The sequence below is a fragment of the Saccostrea cucullata genome, unplaced genomic scaffold (assembly GCF_032062105.1).
Source record: "Saccostrea cucullata isolate Sc308-1 unplaced genomic scaffold, CSIRO_AGI_Scuc_v1 ctg72, whole genome shotgun sequence".
NCBI classification, from domain to species: domain Eukaryota; kingdom Metazoa; phylum Mollusca; class Bivalvia; order Ostreida; family Ostreidae; genus Saccostrea; species Saccostrea cuccullata.
In genome coordinates this window covers 394,285-411,596 of record NW_026918900.1, presented here as the reverse complement: position 1 = coordinate 411,596, position 17,312 = coordinate 394,285, and the positions used below count along the sequence as shown (strand labels likewise).

The 17,312-nt window shown below is 33.4% G+C and overlaps 2 long non-coding RNA genes across 3 annotated transcripts; one reads left to right on the top strand and one right to left on the bottom strand.

Annotated features, from left to right (window-relative positions):
• The first annotated feature begins 633 nt into the window (after positions 1–633).
• LOC134275318 (uncharacterized) lies at positions 634–8,452 on the top strand. The gene is made up of 3 exons (XR_009993796.1): positions 634–997; positions 1,525–1,655; positions 7,660–8,452. It is a non-coding gene; the product is annotated as an uncharacterized LOC134275318 (long non-coding RNA).
• A 1,630-nt stretch (positions 8,453–10,082) lies between these two features.
• Positions 10,083–14,641, bottom strand: LOC134275256 (uncharacterized). Of its 2 annotated transcripts, none has more exons than XR_009993787.1 (5): positions 14,152–14,641; positions 13,586–13,793; positions 13,315–13,381; positions 11,967–12,078; positions 10,083–10,517 (listed from the first exon to the last, which is right to left on the bottom strand). It is a non-coding gene; the product is annotated as an uncharacterized LOC134275256 (long non-coding RNA). The 2 variants fall into 2 exon arrangements; XR_009993786.1 differs by having other exon boundaries at positions 10,085–10,517; positions 14,185–14,639.
• Positions 14,642–17,312: the final 2,671 nt, after the last annotated feature.

Genomic DNA, 17,312 nt, shown 5'->3' with positions numbered 1-17,312 from the left:
ATTGCGTTTTTTTTCAATACAATTGGTTTTTTACACCCACATTATTATTATTTTTTCCTATATAATTATACCAAAAATAATTATCTCATCCCAAACTGAAAATCTTGCTTTTACAACATTATTATTATTTTCCTGCAATAATTATAATGTTGTCTGTTAAATTGTACACATTATTTTATTTTCCCCAATTATCATTATTTACACTTTACAATAATAATCTTGCCAGTCAATGTGGACACGATATTAAAAAAAAAAAAAAAAAAAATAATTTTTTTTTTTTTATTATTTTTATTTTGTACACATTTTTTTTTTATTTTACTTCAAGATCATAATTATTCTTATTTCATCATTTTATAACAATGCATCCCTGTAATAACAATGTAGTGATTGAAAATTAAAAAAAAATAAAATAAAAAAAAAAAAAACTTAAAACAATTATAATAAAAAAATCTTCGTTATATAATATTTTGTAACACATTTATTTTTTTTTTATTTTCAACATCATAATTATTCTTTTATGATGTAATAATAATGTAGGAAAATTTAAAAAAAAAAAAAAATTATTTCCGACTTTGTTTATAATTAACAATTTTCAACAGGAAAGATAACTTCTTTTTTAGTGACAGTAACGAAAACTCTGTCCCCTTCTCCACAATAATTATAAGATTGTGACTGCCTACATTATTTGAAGCGTGAAGATTTTATTATTTCTAGCGTGACGGATACAAACGTTTAAGTGAGAGAGATTTTCCTACATTATTTGAAGCGTGAAGATTTTGTTATTTGAAGCGTGAAGATTTTATTATTTGAAGCGTGAAGTTTTTATTATTTGAAGCGTGAAGTTTTTATTATTTCAAGTGTGACGGAAATCAAGCGTCGATGCGAGAGAGATCGTCTCCTGAAAAGGCCATGTGCGCTGTTCAGCCTGTTGCAAATATGAATGTAATTGTAAACAAAATGAAAGACAGAAAATCCAGCTATAGGCTTTTTAAAAGCGGTGAGTACGGACTAATCATAAATGTATATGTAAGTGACTTACATCATTCAGATAACGTCTCTTAAATCGGATGTGAGTTTATTGTAAATTGAGCTAGAGTTAAAACATTTCGAATTGCCTCAGACAGCTATCAGAAACCGACCATGTAGTGTGCACATAGACGCATGCATTATAAAACCAACCTGTCTGATTTAAAAAAGGACAATCATTTCATTTGATTGTACTGACGGATTAAGTAAATAAACATTCCCCCTTGTATATAGTATAGTTAAGTCTGATTTTGGTGGAAAAAATAAATAATCATTCTTTGATCAAGTGGAAATACATATATTCTGTCCTGTGAATGGAAGAATTTAATCTGAAAAGTTCCCAGACCCCGCCACTACCTTTTTATGAAAAGGTTGTGACTTTAACATGGTGAAAAATGCCTTTCCTTGCCAAACATTTCTCATCTACTCCTCAGACCTCTGTACATGCCATAATCTTGCCATAATCTTGCACATACATCTACGCATTTATATTTTTAGATTTTGTATGTCTATCTGCCACTGATTGAAAGAAAATTCAAGATAGAAAATGAATCAGCTGAACAATTAATTCTGTCTGAAAGTGGTGCAAGAGATACCTGATGTTTCATTTCAAAATGAAGAATTTGATGGTAAGGTTACTAAGGCCTTAATAAAAATCATTTTAACAATGAAATGCTTTCTTTGAATGTTAGAATGGTAATTAACATTGCAGTTGTTGCAGCAGAAAAAAATGCATAACCCATGTAAGCGGGATATGCATTTTTTTCTGCAACATCTGCAACATAAAGTCCCATTCTAACAAAACAAAGAAAGGCGATTTATTGTTTATATTGATTGATCCTTTAAATCTGGGAGGTGTTCTACAGTGTAGCTGCTATGCTGCCACTATGTAAAGCAATGCTTTTGATAGCTGCAGATCTGTAGCATTATGGTTTTTTTTATATTTGTCTTTACCATTACAGAGACCATGAAGAGTGCACTTGTGCGTTATAATGCGTCCGTTTTTGTCTGATTGTCTAGCCTAGTCTGTACATCTGTGAACAATTTTTATAAAATAGCTACTCCTTTCACTATTTTTGGTCTGATTTCAATATAACTTGGCACACAAGTAGACTACACTAAGATACATAATTCTGTGTATCGGTTTTTGATTTCGATGAACGGTGTTGCCGTGGTTACTAAAAATAGAAATTTATGTGAAATTCTTTCAAAATACTACTCCTCCTGCAGTTTTAGTCTGATTTCAATATAACTTGGCACACAAGTAGACTACACTAAGATACACAATTCTGTATCTCTCTCTTTTGATTTCTGACACCTAACGGTGTTGCCGTGGTTACTAAAAATAGAAATTTATAAATTCTTTCAATTAATGCTACTCCTATCTACAGTTTTAGTCTGATTTCAATGTAAATTGGCACACAAGAAGACTGAATAAGATACATAATTCTGTGTATCGGTTTTTGATTTCGATGAACGGTGTTGCCGTGGTTACTAAAAATAGACATTTCTGTGAAATTCTTTCAAAATGCTATTCCAAATACAATTTTAGTCTGATCATAATGTAAATGTGGCATGCAAGTAGACTGCACTAAGAACATAAAGAGACTTAATTAAGGATCATTATTCTATTTATTGCTGTTGAAAAGTTTTAATTTCCATATGCTTTTTTTCTCTTCCTTTGCTATAAGTACAAACCAGTAAAGCTTCACTGACAGAGACTTCAGTCATCTTAGTTTATATTTGTCTTTGACCATAAACAGATCCTGTAGTGCAGAAAATGTGCACTACCTGGTCTGTAGCGTTATATAGGTCAAAGACAAATATTGATAACGCTACAGATCTGCAGCTATGCTTTTGATTGTAGAGCTAGCCTAGCTGCTACTTAGGGTGACTTAAGGGGATGAAGGATGTATGGTCACGTGACTCAGTTGATTTACGTCATAATCTCTGATAAAATATGTACAAAACGTGATTGAAACCACAGTACTTGTATAAATTTTTTGACTGTTTGTTTGCGTTCACCATCTAGTATAAAAATATCTGAAAACATAAAATTTCTTGCAAATATTATAAAATTACGGAATGATTAATCTACTATGCCGTTTCCCTACTATGCGCGTCCAGTGCTAAGTGACGTCATAGTGGATCTCTTAGTTCAATAAGATCATACACGGTAAATACGGGTAGTATAAAATCATTAAAATGGGCCATAATGTGTACATGGTAGGGTATTTTGTAACTTTCAGAACGCAAAAAATATTACATGGTTAAAAAGTTCTGTTAGCTTATTTCAGAATGTGTGACATCATAGTTGGGTTTTCCCGTACTTGAGAAATGTAAACATTTCACGTTTTTCTCATATCATGACTCGTTTAACTTTGCCCCGTGCAATATTGAGCTAAGCTTCAGATACAATCGCATATTTTTACAGTTAATCAATACAATGACGACCTTGAACTTCGACGTAAATTTTCAAATATTGAATGATAGGATTTTTGCAAATTAATTTTTTTATGGTTTAAGTTGTCTGCAAATCTGTTGTAAAAATTTTAAATTTCCGGCTACAGATGTGGTGTTACAAAAGGATCTTGCTTTTTCGAATTTTTAACCCTATTAATACTCTAAAATATTTTAAAAGACACATTTCCGCTGGTATATTTTTTATCTATATGGTGAAAAATTTCAATTATCGACCGAGTAATGGACCCAGAAACATGGAGAATAAAAACTCTGCTCAGACACTGTGTTAATAATATCCAAGGTATTTGTATAAATCATCCAAGCTATATATCAAACCTCATATCTCTCTCTCCTTATATATGTAGGACATACTAAATAAGATATATACAAAATATGATAAAAATTAAATGACAGGTATTTTTTCAGCCAAAGGTCCTTCATCCCCTTAAATTAGTACCTTCACTAAGCTATCGAAGCTGTTGGGAAACACTGGATGAGAATTACTTGGGTACACTTTTTTCGCCTACTTCCTATAGTTTATAAAAAAATAAATACTACTAATATATAATTTCTATTTACACTATATCATATAAATATTCTTAATTTTATATAAATGAACAATAAATAAAAGCATTAAAAAGGTGGAATTTAAGAGGGTTAATATACTCGTAGCGCTCCATTCCTTAAAAGTAATATGGGCCTCGCCTCCATAATAGAGCGCTACGAGTATATTAACCCTTACATATAATTATATAAAATACATGATTACTGTCTTAAAATATAAGCGATATTTGGGCGAGGGTAAGAAAACATGATAGGAGCGAGGCTTGCCTAGCCCTCTTACGTTTTCGACCTGAGCCCAAATAATGCTCATATTTCAAGACAGTTATCATGTATTTTGTTTATCCTGCAACATATTTTAAACATTTAAACCTCCAAAACAAGCTATTTTTGACAGATTTAGGCACATCTCTGCAGTTGAAAACTATGACGCCATGGCGTAAACATTGCAATATACATGACATCACAATGCTTTTAGAATGTTGGAATACATGCACAAGGCTTTATTAGGGCAGTGACCGGATAAAGCTTGGGTTTATCTCTAGGTTACCTTTATTAGGTCAATGCAAGGGGTAGTTGAAGGATAAAATCCTTTATGGGGTCCATTATTCTTTACTTTGCTGTGGCATAGTTTCAAGTTCAAGTGCTACTTTTTATACGCCCGTCTTAAGACGGGACGTATTATGTTATAGGCTTCGTGTCCGTCTGTCTGTCTGTCTGTCCGTCCGTCTGTTAGCTTTTCTCGTGTCCGGCTCATAACTTTAATACTATAAGGCCTAGAGTTATCAAACTTTGTCAGCTGATGCATCTTGGGTAGAAGGTGTATCGCGCACAAAAAGTAGGTCGCTCTGACCTATATTTAAAAAGTTATAGCCAAATATGGAAAAATCCTGTCCAGTCCATAACTAGAAAACTATTAGACTTAGAATCATCAAACTTGGCCAGTTTATGCATTTTAGGTAGAAGGTGTGTCGCGACCTATTTCAAGGTCACTGTGACCTTTAATTTAAGTGGAATTTAAAAAAAAAATGTCTTTTTTTTCTATTCATTTACACATTCAAAAAAATGTAAAACTATTTCACTAACCTTATTAGAACTAGAGGTACTGTGAGCAATGGGCTCACTAAATGATACCCCCCGCTTCCCTTTTGTGTATAAATGGCAGTGTCCATGTTTTGCTATGGGAAACCCAAAATATGTGTCGGATCAAAAAGTAAAATAGAAGGTGCACAATGGCAATATGTAATAAAGATTCTGTGAAAGTTTCATTTAATTTCACTCAGTGGTTTAAGAGGAGTTGAGGATAAGAGATGGGTACCCCAAAGCGTAACAGACGGACGGACAGACAGACGGACGTACAGACGGACAAACGGAATTAACGATTACTATATACCCTCCCGCTTTTCAAGCGGGGGGTATAATGAGTTTAGTGTGAGGAGTAGCTGTAAGAGCATCGGTGCTATCTATATCCCTTGAGTATTGGGCCAAATGGGTAAGCCTTTTGGATTAAAAATAGCTCTTGTTGGCTAGCCGAAGTTTTAAAATAAATTTGATGAGAAGTAATTAAAACTAGAGGTACTGTGAGCGATGAGCTCACTAAATGATACCCCCCGCCTCCCATATGGTTATAAGTGGTGAAAAAGTCCATGTTTTCCTGTGACCGGGAAACCTAAAATATGAGTCGGATCAAAAAGTAAAATAGGAGGTGCACAATGGCAATATGTAATAAAGATTTTGTGAAAGTTGCATCAAATTTCATTCAGTGGTATGAGAGGAGTTGCGGATAAGAGATGGGTACCCCAAAGCGTAACAGACGGACGGAAGGACGGACAGACAGACGGACAGATGTACAGACGGACGGAATTAACGATTACTATATACCCTCCCGCTTTTCAAGCGGGGGGTATAATAACTAATTTGATATTGCATATTAAACTATTTTGATATTACATAATATTATGATCTTAAAAATTGATTTTATGGGGGTAGGGGTGGAATCTGCATGTCCATGTCAATTGCATCTTAATTAACTGTCTGACATTAAATCTAAAAAAAAATCATTGATGTTTTATATGTTTTAAAAATGTTTTATGGTAGATAGTGCAGATCCAATAATGTTTTGGGAGTAATGAGTAGACAAGCATCCAGTTAAAGATTAATTAATGTGTTCAATGTAGGAAGGCTAGCTGCATTTCTCTTTCATTTCTTCAGAGCATGGTCTTTATCTGGATCCTTCGGAAATTAGACAGAAGAACTTTGATGGCCAGCCTTTCATTTTCCAAAATTAATTAGGTATAGGTTAAGTTGTGAAGACTAATTTGATATTGTTTAATATGATAGGCATTTGGCAAGGTATAGAAATCTATGAATGATGCAATATTTGTTATAATTAATGCCTACACTACATGAGATGGATAAACAAATTTTTTAAGGTGTGTAAAAATCATTGAAATCTTAAAATCAAGGTTGACATGATTTTCCTGCACTTTTAACTGTTTAAGATACATTGTAATTGTAATTTTTTGACGGGCGTATCATGCTGTGGCGTGGCACTTTATCTCTTCCTTTGTTACAAATACAAATCAGAGCTACAGTCTCATCAAGTCTCATGGGGTTTAGCCATTAGTAGCTTTATTCAAGTCATCATTGACAATGTCCATGTTTTGCATTTAAATACTAAAATACCTCTAATTAAAGTAGGAGGTAAACATTGGCAATATGTAAAAAATTTCTTTTGAAAATTTCATTTTTTCTCTCAGGTATAAGATAGTTGCGGATAAGAGAACACACTGAGCGTAACAGACCGGATTTCATAATTCGCTTCGGACGGGGTATTGTATATAGTTGAATTAACTGTCTGACATTAAATCTCAATGTTATGTTTTCATATGTTTTATATGTTTTAAAAATGTTTTATGGTAGATAGTGCAGATCCAATAATGTTTTGGGAGTAATGAGTAGACAAGCATCCAGTTAAAGATTAATTAATGTGTTCAATGTAGGAAGGCTAGCTGCATTTCTCTTTCATTTCTTCAGAGCATGGTCTTTATCTGTATCCTTCGGGAATTAGACATAAGAACTTTGATGGCCAGCCTTTCATTTTCCAAAATTAATTATATAGATTAAGTTGTGAAGACTAATTTGATATTGTTTAATATGATAGGCATTTGGCAAGGTATAGAAATCTATGAATGATGCAATATTTGTTATAATTAATGCCTACACTACATGAGATGGATAAACAAATTTTTTAAGGTGTGTAAAAATCATTGAAATCTAAAAATCAAGGTTGACATGATTTTCCTGCACTTTTAACTGTTTAAGATACATTGTAATTGTAATTTTTTGACGGGCGTATCATGCTGTGGCGTGGCACTTTATCTCTTCCTTTGTTACAAATACAAATCAGAGCTACAGTCTCATCAGAGACTTCTGGTTTAGCCATTAGTATCAGTAATCGGAGGCTTCCTTTTCATGGTAGTTATCATTACAAACTGCAGGAAAATAATCCCCAATCAAACCCAGGTTCTGTTTGATTACCCAGGTATGCATTATTTATTACAAAAATGTATTATGAGAATTCTGTGTTTTTGAACTTTTTTTTTTCAGGGTTTGGGAACCATCAATTTGATGTCGAGAGTTTCAACTTATCCGTGGTAGAATTTTAGCTTATATCATAAATTCAGACCTATGGACCAAAAAAATACAAGGTGAAGATAAGTAAGGAAAACACAGCCTTGATAAATTTCAGAGAATTCTTGATGAAAGAGTATGCAGACCTGGACCAAAAATTTGCAATATGAATAATTTTGAAGAAAGAACAATCTTGGCAAATTTCAGAGAATTCTAAACGGAAGAGTGCAAGTGTTGTTACTTGAACAATATGTACATGAAAGTGTCCTTTGACAACATCTGACATTGGATTTGTAGTGATGCATTTAATGAACTGGGATCTGAATGAGTTAACAAACTTGAATTTTGGCATTTACATTGATTGCATATATAAAAATATTCAATGTATAACGACCATATTTTGTACCAAAGTAATGAATGGTCCAATATTGTATCATGGTAGCAATTTGACATGATTTGAAGATATTATTAAATAAAAATGCTTCATTGCAGGAATTATTGTCCAATTAATTGCATCTTGAATTCAACATTGAAGTATATGGGCAGCACATGTTTTTGTTTAAGATATTGTAAATTATAATCTGAATCCAAAACAAATCTCTTGGTGAAAATATGCATAAACTCTCTCTTTATTATACTATGAAATGAAATGAAACATATACCACATATATTTTGACAAATTAAAAACATTTTTTTAAATCAAAGTTAGAAAATTCTTCAAAATCTCTAAAGGAGAAAAAAGACCAGCTTCTAATATCATATGTTTTAGGTTTTGTCAATTGGTTCATTTCACATTTAATGTTAACTAGCAATGTATTTTTAACTTGTTTAAAATCATTCAAAATTGTTCAAAAATCCCTTGTTTAACATGTACATAAAATACCTTAAATTTGCATTTCCAATAGCAAAGCAATTGACGCAATTTTTATTTGAATTTTTCTCTACCATTTTCCTAAAAGAAGTAATTCATTTTAAGTATTTGAAGCTATCAGGTTACTCATATATTAAATGACGATTTATTGAGCTACCCATTTGGTGACAATAAATACATCATATATTGTAATATTTACTCATTTTCTTAAAAAACAAGACAAAAACAATTCCACCCAACAGGGAAAGAATGTACTAAATTTATAAGGAAATGGATGATAAACTGGATGGGTTTTTTGAGCGTTTTCTTGGATTTGAATGACAAAAAGTAATAGAAGATATGGAGATAACGAACAGTATTCCATTTCAAAGTCCATAAAACAATACAAAATACAGTATAAGTGGAAATTTTAGGGAGATGCAAATTTGCTGTTAGCGAAAAGTAATTTTAGCCATTTTAAAAATGCCACCGAAGAAGCTATTACAAATGAAACCAAAATTAATTTTTAGCGATATCAGTGCCTTCGCTAATAATGCCAAAATAAAATTCTTGCTAAAATTTCCACGTATACGGTAGGAGCAGAGCAAACATGGACCTCCAAAACATCAGAGGTGGGATCAGTTGCCATGGAGGAGTGAACATCCCCTGCCAAACGGTCACACAAGCTGTGTGCTCCTAGTCATGATCGGGAAATGGCAGAAAAATCCGTCATCAATTCAGTGTATAAATATTGGACTAACAATTAGTATGAAAAACATCAGTCAGCATTTGACTCAATGATAAATCGTATTAGCTTACAATTCAAAAGTTATGACAAGAGGCCCATGGGCCACATCGCTCACCTGAGTTACTTTGGTGATGCAGTTCTTTCCAGATTTCCCCTTTTCTTGTATCTATTGTGCCCCCCCACCACCACCACCACTGTTTACCCCCATCTTGATTTTAATAATTTAGAATCTACACTTCACAAGGATGCTTCCACATAAGTTTCAGCTTTCCCGACCCACTGGTTCTTGGGAAGATTTTTCCTATATATTTCAGTCTATGTAAAACTTGGATTTCCTATTTTGGCCCCAGCCTACCCCCAGGGGTCATGATTTGAACAATTTAGAATCTACACTACCCCAGGATGCTTCCACATAAGTTTCATCCTTCCTGGCCCAGTGGTTCTTGAGATTTTTTTATGACCCCGACCAAATTTGTCTTTTCTTGATTATCTCCCCTTGGAAGGGGACTTGGCCCTTTATTTTTACAATTTAATTTCCCCAGCACATAAGGATGCTTTGTACCAACTTTGGTGAAAATTGGCCTAGTGGTTCTTGAGAAGAAGTTGAAAATGTGTAAAGTTTACAGACGGACGGACGGACTACTTACAAAATGTGATCAGAAAAGCCTTCGGTGAGCTAAAAAAGGATAAGGTTTTTGCAAACAGACAGACAGACAGAGCAAAAACCACAAGCCCCCAAATCTCTAATTATGGGGGTTAAAAACACCTATGCAAATTACATCTAAATACCGTTACATATTTCCTAAAAATAAAGCAAAAACAAGACTGGAGTAATTAGTTTATTACATCATTTCAGACATTAATTTTGTTTCTTAAATCAATCAACACCAAGTATGACATCTCTAAATTTCAGTAACATCAGTATCCAGTTTGTGTAGAGTTTTCATCTGCTATTAAATCTGTACATATTATGTTTTGATATTAGGTTATTTTGAAATGTTTCAAGATTGATATCATGGACACTGCTTTCTCAGATTAGATACACTATCATGTCAGAAGGCTCAAAGACTCAGTGATAAAGAATTACAAGTATTGTACAAAATTTAGTGATAGCAATAGCTTTGACAGTTTATCAATCCATCTAAATCTATAAAATAGATCTTTCTCCTTCTTCAGGTCCTTTTCTTTCAAACAAAACATTTTCAAAGCTGGATATGACATCATTTACTGGAGGTACTGAAATGTAACAATATCATTACATGTATATCACCTGATTGTTGATCAATGAAAATAACACATAACAAGAGGCCCATGGACCACAATGCTCACCTTAACATGAGCTCCTATAACATGCATTTCTGTCCCTTCATCATAATTTGCATTTATCTCAGTTTCAAAGAAAGTATTCAAAATATTTTTAAAGAAACTTCATATGCTGACACATAATAATGAGAGAACCTCTCAACTGCATCCACTTTTTTGGACATTGACCTTTCTTTTGACATTGACCTTAATTTCTTGAATTTGTGTTTAGCCCAGTTTCAAGAGCTATTAATAATACTTTTGTCAAACCTTATATGCTGATACATATTGATGGGACCTATTTAATTTCATCAACATTTTTTGACCTGATTTTTCCTATAATTTAATTTGTTAAATTCAGTTTTAAAAGAATGAGATGAATAAAATAGGAAGATTTTCAAATGACTCAATAAAACCTTTTTTTTCTTTCCTGAATTATCTCCCCTTAGCCTTAATCCTACCCCTTCAATCTTGCCTTTTGATTTTGTTGAATTATGGGGGGAGAGATTAAAATGTAACAAGAAGCCCATGGGCCACATCGCTCACCTGAGCACTAAGGGTAGGAAAAAGTAGAAAATGGCTTTTTATTGTAAAGTTTAAATAAAAAAAAGTAGTTCCATGACCAATCATGGATTTGCTATATTTAGAAAATGATTTTTAAAGAATATATATATATCTTTAAAAACTTTGGTCGGCCATTTTGGCCCCGCCCTACCCCTGAGGGTCATGATTTGAAAAAAATTGAATCTACACTACTTGAGCATGATTCCATATAATATGATGAATTATGGCTTTGTCATTCTTGAGAAGAAGATTTTTAAAGAATTTTCCTATATATTTCTATGTAAAACTTTGGTCGGCCATTTTGGCCACGCCCTACCCCTAGGGGTCATGATTTGAACAAACTTGAATCTACACTACCTGAGGATGTTTCCCCATAAGTTTCATCTTTCCTGGCACAGTGGTGCATGAGAAGAAGATTTTTTAAATATGCTATATATTTCAAATTTTCATTAATTTCCAATTATCTCCCCTTGAATGAGGGCGTGGCCCTTATATTTCCAAAAACATCTCCCCATTTGAACAAAAAACCTGAGTCCCCTTCACCCAAGGATACTTTGTGGCAAGTTTGGTTAAAATTGGCCCAACGGTTCTTGAGAAGAAGTCGAAAATGTGAAAAGTTTACAGACAGACGGACGGACGACGGACACCTTACTATCACATAAGCTCTTCTGGTCTCTGACCAGTAGATCTAAAAAATTCATGTAAAATATCTGCAATTGCCCTCAAGCTTTTTTTTACACCCTCCCTGGGTAAATCTGCCATTATCTGTAATAAATAAATCAATTCTTTAAATTCTGTAGAACAGAATGTCCATTTTACCTTGTCATCCATATTTCTTTGAGTGAATAATCCTTTCCTTTCTTTGCCACACTTTTTCTTTCTTTAGAACATTTATACTAAGTCTTCTAAAAACCAAAACTCTTTGTAGCTCCTAAAAAAATAAATGTGCACATAATTCTTTCAATAATTATAGAATAATTTTGATTTCTCATGATGACTGATGATTAATGAATTGTTTAAAAAGGCATTGAAGAGTGTTTTACATAAAACAAAGACAAGGAATCAGTATCAGATTTTGAATTTTGCTTCTGGGAACTACTCGGCATGATATATCATAACATATGGTATACACAGAACATGAACACAGAGGGCGTGCATGTTTAAACTAGTTCAGTGAAAGTGTGCTATACATAAGGCAATCATTAAAACAAAACTGTAAAGGAAAAATAACCAAGCTTGCCTGTTAGCTCTAAAATCAAAGGCTGATGGCCTTGTAGATGAGGGCCGGTGGCCTTTGTTGACCTATGGTTTGAGTGATGCTGGTGGCTTTAAAAACTTAAGAGTAGGCCTATGGCCTGAGATATACAGAGGCCAATGGCCAAGGTGACCGATGGTCACAAGTACAAATTATTTTAGGGCAGATTAATACACGTCAAAGACTTACTTATAAGATTGACCATGTGGTAATTCCCATTATGTGTTGGCCGATGGCCTGAGATCATGTAAAGAGGCCGATGACTAAGATGACCGATGCTCATAAATGAATTTGAAAATATTAACACATCAAGGCATTATAGGATTAACAATGTTTTAATACCCCCTCTCATGAGTAGTTTCCCTTGATCAGATACCGAAGGTGGTGGGGAACTGGTAGTTCAGTTCCAAAACAACAGAGAATCAATGTAACATAAGAATCAAGCTATTGTCTATAAGTGAAATGATTTGATTTGCACATGTCATGAAATCACTGATAATAATAATCTGACAAATGGTGCAAAACTCTGTACTTTATATAAACAGTATTTAATTTATACATTAAAAATAATATTTAGAAAATCTTTTCATCACAATACTTGTGAATGGATTTAATCCGTACAAAGTCAAAATTGAAAAATTTATATCCAGATTCCATACTCAGGCTAAGTGGTTTGCTTTATATTTTCACTCGTGCTTCGCACTCGTGAAAATTTAAAAAAAATCCTGTCCCACTCGTGAAATAAATTCCATAATCAACTCCAAAACATTGAATATCCTCTATTTACTCTATTAAAATCATAATCAAATACACTGTAGGTCTCTCACTGTGTAGAGAGTCTTCAATACCCGGTACATTAAAAGCCTCCCCCCATAGCCACACATGCAGAAACACAAGCAATAACACTTCTACCTGTAAATTTCATTCCAACATTGCCAGGACAGTTCTTACTTAGGACAACATCCATACATCTCATGATCTGCAATATAAGACAGTACATGTATTTTGATGATCTGGTCCTACAGTAAATAAAAACTGAGTAGAAAAATCAATACGATTACGTTATAGTTTTACTTCAACTTGAAACCCAATCAAAGCATTCAGTTTCAATAGATGTGAAAGACTTACTGCAGAGAAAATTCAAGTTAAAACTGTAAAATACAAGTACATGTATATACTATACCCTTCATGCCTACAGGTACACAAGGCCTCATTACCACAGCCTTCACCTGCCTCTGTCTTTGGCTAATGCCCCTGCTGATGCCCAGCTAATCCAACCCAGCTGGAATCTTTCTTGTTCCATTGTTCTTCTCCAAGTTCGTTTCAGCCAGCTTTCTTCTGAGTGCCATGTCATTGCCGGAGTACAAATCATGTTGTTCTCCATCCTAGGACTATAAATAAATAGCCAATCCAATACCACTTCCTGAGAAATGTTTTTTCAATCTCCTTGAACTACTTGTTTTTATTTTACTGCTTTTTGAGAAATATACTTAAATTATGCCAATTTAACTATATATAGAATATTAATAAAGAAATAGATCTAGATTATGCTATATTATTTATATGTACAACATAAATCACCAAACAATTCCATTCTTATATGGAAAAGAAGTACAGAGACAATTCGAACTACCTGTTTCTTCGGTAGGCTAGCTCTTAAATTTGATCTGCAGTTTGACAGATCATGACTGACATGAGATGATAAGATTTGAAAGCGTAACCTTTATTAAATGAATGCATGACACTTACTTGTACATAAATGATACGTAATAGGCTACTTACAGCGCTTTGTCTGTCGTCGGCTTCTTGTTTATATATATAATCGCACAGCACATGGCTTTTTCAGGTGACGATCTCTCTCGCATCGACGCTTGATTTCCGTCACACTTGAAATAATAAAAACTTCACGCTTCAAATAATAAAAACTTCAGTCTTCACGCTTCAAATAATAAAATCTTCACGCTTCAAATAATGTAGGAAAATCTCTCTCACTTAAACGTTTGTGTCCGTCACGCTAGAAATAATAAAATCTTCACGCTTCAAATAATGTAGGCAGTCACAATCTTATAATTATTGTGGAGAAGGGGACAGAGTTTTCGTTACTGTCACTAAAAAAGAAGTTATCTTTCCTGTTGAAAATAAAAACAAAGTCCCGTTTACATCATTATTATTGTTGCAAAGATTATATAACGAAGATTTCGGAAATAATTGTTTTAAGTTTTTTTTTTTTTTTTATTTTTTTTTTTAAAAAAAAAAAATTTTTTTTTTAAAAAAAAAATAAAAAAAAAAAAAAAAAAAAATGTGTACAAAATAAAAATAATAAAAAAAAATAAATTTAAAATTTTTTTTTTTTTTTTAATTGGGGGAATATCGTGTCCAATGTGTAAATAATGATAATTGGGGAAAATAAAATAATGTGTACATTTACAGAAAATAATAATAATGTGTCCACATTATTTTTGGTATAATTATATAGGAAAAAAAAATAATAATGTGGGGGTACCCTACGGCTTTCCATAATCAAAAGAACCTTTTTTTTTTTTACTTTTGACTGGCAAGATTATTATTGTAAAGTGTAAATAATGATATATTGGGGAAAATAAAATAATGTGTACAATTTAACAGACAACATTATAATTATTGCAGGAAAATAATAATAATGTTGTAAAAAGCAAGATTTTCAGTTTTTTTAAAATAACTTGGGATGAGATAATTATTTTTGGTATAATTATATAGCAAACAAACTATATTCGCGGACAGAATTTATTCAGCTGTTAATCAAAAGGGAAGTCCTCCAGCTCCACGCATGTATCGATCGCTATGTACACGACAATACTTCCACGGTTAGCCCATACACCGAATTATGAAGTATGAAAAGTCCATCATTCTCGTACCGAATGTCTAATGTCTTTTGAATCTCCTGTGTCGCAGACAATCGCGTGCTGTTGTTCCTCGTAGTTCTTGAAGTCGCGATATCCGAGAACTTCCGAAGGGGAACGAGTGACGTCACACAAAAAATAGCAACTACAGTGACGCAATATCTATAAATAATTTTACAATTAACAGGGTTGTGAAATTTTTATATTAATCGTAAGATATTTTTGTGAAAAGTGCTTCCGAACCTTAGAAATCTGGTTAAAAGAAAAAAAATCTCATTCTGTAGAGTTCATCAACTAAAAGGGGGACAGCATTTCCTTCAATATAATGACTTCGTTATACTCCCCAGGCGCGTAGCCAGGCGTACGTTTGTACGCACAAACGTTCACATCATTTTTAAAAAAAAAAAAAAAAAGAAAAAAAGAAAGAAAGAAAAGAAAAAGAGAGAGGAGAGCGAAACAGCGTAATATTGTTAAGCGTTCTCATCATTTTTGCAAAATATTAGAAAATAACTTTTAAAAAATACTTAGAAACAATTTAGAATTAACGATAAAAAAAATCAATGAAAAATCAACAGAATCAGTTTTAGGGGAAAATACGAGAGTAAACACCTCACTGAAATCAAAAAAATTTCCAGGATTTTGGTTTACTATCGAATATTACATAGTTTTTTCCAAGTGTAATTATATTCGTAAAGAGTTTCTCTATCGTAGATTTCATACTATAAAACCCTAGTCAGCACTCTTAAAACAAACGATAATATTTAATGCCAAAAATTTCAATTTCTATTACTGGAAACTAACTTCCAACCGTAATGCTTAACTTCTGTAACGATATCCCTCCCCTTTCCAAAAAAAAAAAGAAAAAAAAACCTGATATCGGATTCGTGCGAGACTTCAAAAATCATAATTCAGCTTTATATATATGAACATCAAAAATCGAAATATTGGTAAAATTCAGTTTAACCTTTACAAAAAAGTCCGCTCAAGTATTGAAATCCGTAACACTACCTTAAAACCATTACTATATATTTTTTTAATTGTTGCAAAAAGTTAAATATACCATTTTTGTGAATAATATATTATATTTATGAACATTCGTTTTAAAATGTAAACAATGTACATAGCTAATGTGCAAAAAAAAATGAGTTGAAAAGAATTCTATCTTCTGTCTTTGTTAACTTCAATCTTTAGAGGCGTATTTTCAATATTAATGTAAGCCTGACTATCAGTCAATTACGCGGTCTGTCTAAACCAGTCAACCACTCACTACAAACAAAGCTATTGGACATATCCTTTCTCTTTATTGAGTAACTGTCCGCATTTTGTACAAGGAAAGAACAGACCTCTGGCTCAAATGTGGCTGCGTAACAAACTGAAAAAGTGTAAGAAAAATGCTATCAGAAGGGTCAAATATATGCAAATCGAAATCGTCGGAAATTCACCATCTTCCGGGGGCTTCGCCCCATGGACCCCCACCAGGGCTTTGCCCTGGACCTATTGGGGGCCTTAAAGCGGCCCCCTAACCCCCCGCCTATTCAGGCGTCCACATCAAAAGTACCCTGGCTACGCCCCTGGCTAATGTGCAAAAAAAAAGAGTTGAAAAGAATTCTATCTTCTGTCTTTGTTAACTTCAATCTTTAGAGGCGTATTTTCAATATTAATGTAAGCCTGACTATCAGTCAATTACGCGGTCTGTCTAAACCAGTCAACCACTCACTACAAACAAAGCTATTGGACATATCCTTTCTCTTTATTGAGTAACTGTCCGCATTTTGTACAAGGAAAGAACAGACCTCTGGCTCAAATGTGGCTGCGTAACAAACTGAAAAAGTGTAAGAAAAATGCTATCAGAAGGGTCAAATATATGCAAATCGAAATCGTCAGAAATTCACCAGCTTCCGGGGGCTTCGCCCCATGGACCCCCACCAGGGCTTTGCCCTGGACCTATTGGGGGCCTTAAAGCGGCCCCCTAACCCCCCGCCTATTCAGGCGTCCACATCAAAAGTACCCTGGCTACGCCCCTGCTCCCGA